General features: G+C 45.2%; 1 long non-coding RNA gene across 1 annotated transcript; it reads right to left on the bottom strand.

Annotated features, from left to right (window-relative positions):
* Positions 1-3,225: 3,225 nt before the first annotated feature.
* Positions 3,226-4,614, bottom strand: LOC127564889 (uncharacterized). Its single transcript, XR_007954383.1, has 2 exons — positions 4,248-4,614; positions 3,226-3,883 (listed from the first exon to the last, which is right to left on the bottom strand). It is a non-coding gene; the product is annotated as an uncharacterized LOC127564889 (long non-coding RNA).
* Positions 4,615-7,127: the final 2,513 nt, after the last annotated feature.

Genomic DNA, 7,127 nt, shown 5'->3' on the forward strand with positions numbered 1-7,127 from the left:
GCTGAGGGAGAAAATATGGGGTGTTGCCTTTTCCCCACCCCCATCTCTGCCCTCGCTTCCTTCTGCCCGCCACCATTCCCCTACCCAGCCTGGATCGCGTTTCCCAACCTCTTTGTTCACGTTATTGGGAGCTGCTGAGTGTGGGTTTACCTGGGAAAAGAGGTTCCACTGCAAGATTCAGAAGGGGTGCCACTGCCTTTTCTCACTCTCTCCCTCCCCCCTCCCAGTTTTTGACTTTCCTTTCTGCTCTGAATTTTGCCAGCTCCTGAGACCCTCCTCCCCCACCTCCAGAGGATTTTGGTTTTGGTTTTTTTTTTTTGGTGGTTTTATTTTATTTTGTTCTTTCCTCATCGCTTCCCGCTCCCTGTCCCCCCCCCCCATCCCCGACTCCCGCCCAGCCTTTCTTGGGTCTGGGAAACAGGTCCTTTCCCCCCAGTTCTTTACTGTCCCCTTTCAAAGCTCGACCCAGAGGCAGAGGTGGATGGATTCAGGAAAGACTCGGGGAAGGGGGAGGGGAAGGAGGAAGCTCGATGCTTAGTCTATCACTGCTTTTCCTCACAGGAACTGTTAAAGCCTCATATCTCTTGGTCCTGCAGGACCGGCTTTCTAGGGACGAGTTTCAGACAGGGGATGCCCGGAACCTTCCGGAGTAAGGCCCTAACCGCTGGAAAAAGACGATATCCCGCGGAAGATGGGGGTGGTGGCGCTTCTGGAACAGAGGGCAACCTGAATACTGAAACCTTAGAACCGGCCTCCGAGAGTCACACAAACATGAACCTCACCTCTAGCTCTTAGAAGCCAAACCCAAAGGCAGTGGATCCCTGCAGCATCCCTCGGGAGAAGTCTGAGGGTGAATGAACTGTGTGGTTGACACCTGGCTCTCAGAGCAGCCACCACCGTGACCTCCTGTAAGCGGGGAATGGGGAAGATGGTTTCAGGGACTGAGGAAGCGACTACTAAAGGGTGCCTTGCCTCTGTCCCTCTGCCTCCCCCACCTCCACCTCCACCCTTGTATTGAGACCCCAAGGACTCTTCGCAATTGTTTTCTTAATTACAGTTCCAATTTGTATTATGCTTAATTTCTTAAGTTCTGTGAAGGGATCTTGGAGTTAAGTGGAAGGAAAGAGGGAGGGGAGAGGAAAAGGGAGGCGGGAGGAGAGCGAGCACTGATAAACTGAAATAGCAGGTCTCTTGGCGGCTCCATGGAAAAGTGACAACTAAACCAATTGAATAAACAGGTTTCAAAAGTTGATTTGGACTTCGTGCAGAAATACACACAAAAACACACATCCCCCGGAACTGTTAACAAATACAGTATAGCTCTAAAGACATCACCTAAATTACACGTCTGTCCCTGGCATTGACTGCAAAAAAAAAAAAAAAAAAAAAAGTCAAGACGTTGTCTCTCTCTCTCTCTCTGGTCTCCTCCCCCGCCCCCCCCCCCCTTCATCCTCCCGGACACCGCACACACAATCTCGCACGCGCGCGTTTTCATTTTACGCCGTGATGGATCAAGGTGAAGGAGGCCACGCAGCGCTCGACCTCAGCCAGCAAAGGCATCCAAAGACATGAGAAAGGCTAGGAAAACGTTGCCAAGTTTAGGTCCGAGGCACTGCGTAGCGGTCCAGCGCCGTCCCAGCTTCTTTGCTCTCTTGGCACAATCCAATTGATTACCAACAAGCCGGACGTGAACAGCTCAAGTGTTTCCCTCCCCCAGTCTCTTCAGCAGTGCAGCCCACCAGAGGGTTTAGCAGCCAGCTCCACATTTCAGTCTGAGCTGGCCCGGCTCCTCGCCAAATTCCGCGCTCATTTCCTAGAGGCAAGGGGAACATTCCCAGAGTTGCGTGTTTTAGACTCGGGAAACCCCTGGCACTTCGGCTTTTGGAACAAGTTGGAGGAATGCAAAGGCTCACTAGGCGCCAGTAATGTCACTGCAGGTTGAATTCCTGCTCGGTATCATTTCAGTTTTAATTAATCTTTTAAAACTATGCTGTCAGGTCGCTTAAAGAAAATTAATCAAACCTGAATCTTTGCTTGAGAGCGAGAATTTCGATCGAAGTCCTTTAAAAAGTACTTGACTTTGCAAAGTCATGTCTCTAACAGTTCCCTTATTCCCTCTTTAGCAAAGGAAATATTAGAGAACTCAAAACATGTTTGTTTGGTTCCTCAGAATGTAACTACTGCCTATTCCTGATCCATCCTGTCTTCCAGCAAAACATAACGAGATAAATTGCCTTCCTCCGTTAATTCGAAATATAATTACATTGAATGATCTTTGTTTAAGAGCTCAGATAAACTAAGATAATCTTAATTTTAATGTGACACGACCCCTATTTTTCCTTGTGAATAATGAGAATAAAGCAGCCATTAATTAATACCGAGATATCTCCATATGAAGATGATATCTAGTTGCACTGAGACACTGAAACATCAGTTGTATTAGTAATTGATACTGTGTAATTGAACATGGAGATAGTCGTCTATTTTTAACCTGAAAGCTTGGAGTTTACTTGGTGATTACGGAGCACCTAATAATTAATTTTTATTCCTACAACTGCATAAATAATTCCTATGGTTCTGACTTCCCATGCAATAAAAGTAGCTTCTCATTAAAATCTAAATACTAGGAAAAAAGATTATTCTATCGAGCAACAAACTCTTCCCCTATTTATAACTCATTCATTGTAATAAGGTAGCTTCCTTCCTGTGACACTTATTTTTCCTTCTATTTATCTATTTAAAGGCAAAAGGATATAGCTAAAGATCAGCTCTGAAACAAAATTATACCTGGCTCGGGAAAATTGAAGTTTTTTTTTTAAATTTACCCTATTTGAGGTTTTATGCTTTTCTTATTTTTAAGCTTTCAGAATCCCATTGAAGGGTCAAATATTCCTTAATTGAAGTTGCTATACATTGTACTCTGATCTAACACAATCTACATTATCTCAAACTCACTATTTTGCGAAATGCAGATTTTGCTCAGACACATTCTATTTCCTACCAAGAATTCAAGATCAATATTCACAATTTCCCGCGTCGCATTTACATGTTAACACAACTTTTCTGTATTAAAACAAACAAAAAAACCCTTTCTTCCCCTCCCCCTCCCAAGAAACAGGAAAATCTTGGAAATCCAAGAAAAAAATTGGATCACATCATTTAAAGAGTCCAATTATTTTCTGAGGCAGTGTGTTCCAGAATCAAACTTAAAACAATTATAATATATTGTGGAGTTTTAAAAATTACTACTGTTATTTGTAAACGAACATGATGGGGGATGGGAGAGGCTGTCTCTACACATTTCTTCAACAGAGCATCTCCTCAATACAATGAAATGTTTTGTCCTGCACAAGGGTTCTTAGCAACCCTTCCTATCTGTGTAGTTTGTTTTTTAAAAATCTTCGTTACGATGGCTAAGATATTAAAGCTATTTCTGCTTAACGTTCACATTTTCTCTTCTTAATACAATTAAAAGGTTCAGTCAGTGTATGAAGAAGTCATTCTTTCTTTCTCTTCCCAGATTTGATATTTTCCCACTATAATTTAGACTGAAATGGGATTAAAACAGGATCTAGAGTTCTAATCTTGGTTGATGTTTTGGTGTATTCACAGTAATGAGTCCTATTCCCTGGGGTCACGAAGCCCCCAAACGTCAATCAAGCAAACTGATTCAGAAATGCCATTGTTCGACTCCCACGTCACTGGCCTTCCTCTCATTTTACTTAACAATACGGGAGTTCTCTGATCAGTCATTCGGAATATGGGCATTATCTAGGGAAAATTCACAAAGTGTCTTGATCCTCCATTGGAAGATACTATTAAGGGGTTTCCGCCAAACAGACAGTGCGTGTTTATATTTCTGACTTTAGATGCATAACAGCTCCTAAAGAAAAAGAAAAGGGGGAAAAATATAACCAATGAATTCTTCTTGAAAGAAAATCATGACATAATTCTGCTTAAAATTAGTCTAGATAAGCGTTATTTAGATTTCTTTTAGTCTCAATCTAGCTCGGAAGAGAAGGCTCTAATTTAGTACCACAGGAATAGGAGGACCGAATCTCTGTGCAACTTTCTAGTACTGTCCATTTCATCCTAGTTAATACTAATGTGTCTGGTCCATTATAGTTAAGAAATTTACAAAGAGAATAGAAAGGAAAAGGGGAAGAAGAAAAAAAAAACCTCTCCCTAAGAATTCTAATTAGTTCATATCTCGGTCAATCGTTCTTCATTTGCTGTCCTTAAGTCACCTCTGCCTCAGTTCCAGCTCCAGGATAATTCCCAAAGCTAAAGGCATCTTGTACTGCCGGCCTTGCCAACTCAAATGAATAATCAAATTAACGCGCGAGGGTGAAGGTAGAGGGAATTGTAAGACTCCATTCGTCGTTCAGGAAAAGTTCTCAATGCGGGGGACCCGGGTTTCTCCAAGGATTTCTCTTCAGACGTTCAGATGATCAGGTGACAGAATTTCGATGGAAGAGGCAACAACTGCCTCCACAGATTCCTTTACCTGGTGGGCTGGAGGGAGACACAAATCAGAAGTCATGTTACAGGTTCTCACGTCAGAGTTCAACCAAAAGAGCAACAATCATTCAAACACAGCCTCTGTCTCCTTGACAAGGCATCTTGAACAAATAGCAACGTACTTCCCCAGCTCACACATTTTCATCTCTAGAAAACATTAACACAGTCTTGGAGCTGATGGGACAGAGCAGCCCGTTTATTTATTTTGCGTTGTGGTGCTTCTATTTCTGACAAAAATCCAGGAGCATCTTTTAAACAAAAGGTTCAAAAGTTGGAACGTTCTTAAATCAACCGGCAAATTTCTCTTCCTTGGGCCTGCTTCACACTCCTGCTCGCTAGAGCCCCCTACTACCTCTTTTCCGAGGCCTCTCGCTGGGTCAAGGTTTGCCCGGAAAAGCTGAAAGCACTTCGGGAGACCCTAGGTTCAGAAACGGCGGTACAGCCCAGACCCTTCCCCCCCCTCCCGCGCTGGGAAAGTCCACCCTAGTTAACTCGGGGTGGGAGGCGGCTCAACTTGGCAGGAATAGCAGCAGCTCGGAGCCTGCCTGCGGCCGACTTAACACTTCAGCAGCTTGCTAGGGGGAGATGCTTTTCCCTTTTTCAGGAAGCGGGGAAATACCAGCTACAAGCAGCGACGCAAGGACGACTGCGGTGGCTGCAGCTGCAGCCCCCAGGCCGCGGTCTCGGGTCCCAAGCTCAGAGAAGTCACCACACTTCCCGCCAGCGGGGCCGGCCTCTTAGTCCCTGCTCTGATCCGAGGGGGTTGAGGAGGGGGGTCGGGGAGAGAAGCAGAGCAGCGTTGGACTAGGCGGATTAATGAGCAAATTCCTAAAGGCGGCCCATTCCCAAAAGCTCCCACACCGAGCCTTCCTTCGGGGACAAGCTACCCCCAGATACCCGAGATCCAGTGTGCAAAAAAGGAAAACCCATCTCTAGCCCACTTCTCCCCATTGTAGCCTTGATTTCTTTAGGCCTCCGGGCAGTCCCTGGCCTGAGCTGCTTCCTTAGCCCTGAGGGGGCCTTCCGCAAGACCACCTCCATTGTCTCCTTCTAGACCATTCTTCCTTCCGCGGCTTGTTTCCGCACCCCCAGGCTGAAAGTCCTCGCCAAGTTCTTACGTTCTCCTGTGTATTCCAGCTCCACTCCCCCTCCCTTCTCTCTTCTACTCCAACTCCTAGTTTCTACTTCTCCCCCATGACCAAGGCTGGCTAAGACACAGCGGTGGGAATATAATTATGTGGTGAATAACGCATGGAGCCTTTGACCCAACCTAACTTTGTTTGTGGGCTGAGTTTGGGCTTTTTTAGGAGAGAGGCTTATTTAGTTAGGTTCGGGTTTTTCTGGAGGGGGTGAGGATTAATCTTGAGGCTCCATGTTAAGTGCAAACTTGTATTTCCCTTCACAAGAATGACCAAATTTTCTCGCTTATTTGCAGTTTTCCAAAGTCCTACATACAGATCAGTGAACCTTAAGCGCCCCTTTCAGGCCCTTATTGTGGAGGTTTGTCAGGGTCCCTCCACTGTGATCGCAGTGACAGGTGAATCCAGCAGCTCTTAAGGAGAGACTAGCCTGGCCCTTGGACCCAATAACAGTGTAGAAGCTCTGGAGACCCCCTGGAAAGCAGCCAAAAGTAACAGATTCCCCCAAATCCAGAAGGCTTACACATCTGAATTTCCACCCTGCAGTTTCCCATGCCAGGCCCCAGATTCCAAAACATATTTCCCCTGTTTGACCAAGTTCTATTTCCCTGGGAGCCAAGCAGGTACTTTGTTCCCTTGAGACTCCTTTTATCCATTAGTTCTCCACTCTGAAGGAGATACAGAATTTTTCATTTTTTGGATCTACCCCTCCCCCATATATGCAAATATATGTCCATCTTTGGCTTAATTAGGATTGTCAGAGGAGGCCCATTAGAATCTTCACCCTATTTCTTTTCATATTCATGCTTTTTTTTTTTTTTATGGAAAACAAATGGAGGACTGAGGGAAGAGTAAGTGGACTGAGAGATTGCAATTTATCTACAATCTGCATTATCCAGATTCTTTCTTTTCCCACACAGGAGAAATCTGATCTCAGTACCTCCAGCTCCTCTCTGGGCAATCACTTGGGTGTGACTTTTTTTATTCTTCATTCTAACTGGAATTCAGCTTCCCCGACTCACCTCAGTGCAGAGATGCATTTCAGGACCAGTGAGAGGAAGGAGACTTTAGTATATCAAGGGAAACAGAGGCATCTTAGGTTCTTGGCTCCATGCTCCATCTCTCTCTTTAGATATATCATGGTGGGGAAGGGAGAGAAGAGAAGGAATGGAGCTTCTCTATTTCCACTCCCAATTTCAGGGGGAAACCAAACCAAAGGCAGCTTCAATGAGTTAAAAAGTGTCCCCACTCAAGGCTCCTTTTCCTTAACTGAATTCTATTGAAAACCAGAATACAGCATTTGCTTTCCACTTAAGCCAGAAACTGGGTTAGAATGAGGCCAGAAAGAGGCAGAAGAGACACTGAGGATCGAGAAACGTTAGCTAGAAAGGGGCCCTCTGATTTGGGGTCAGGCCTTCTTTGCTTGAAACTGGGGCCCAATCCCTGGGTCCTGCATATCCCTATGGA

Source organism: Antechinus flavipes, chromosome 5 (assembly GCF_016432865.1).
Source record: "Antechinus flavipes isolate AdamAnt ecotype Samford, QLD, Australia chromosome 5, AdamAnt_v2, whole genome shotgun sequence".
NCBI classification, from domain to species: domain Eukaryota; kingdom Metazoa; phylum Chordata; class Mammalia; order Dasyuromorphia; family Dasyuridae; genus Antechinus; species Antechinus flavipes.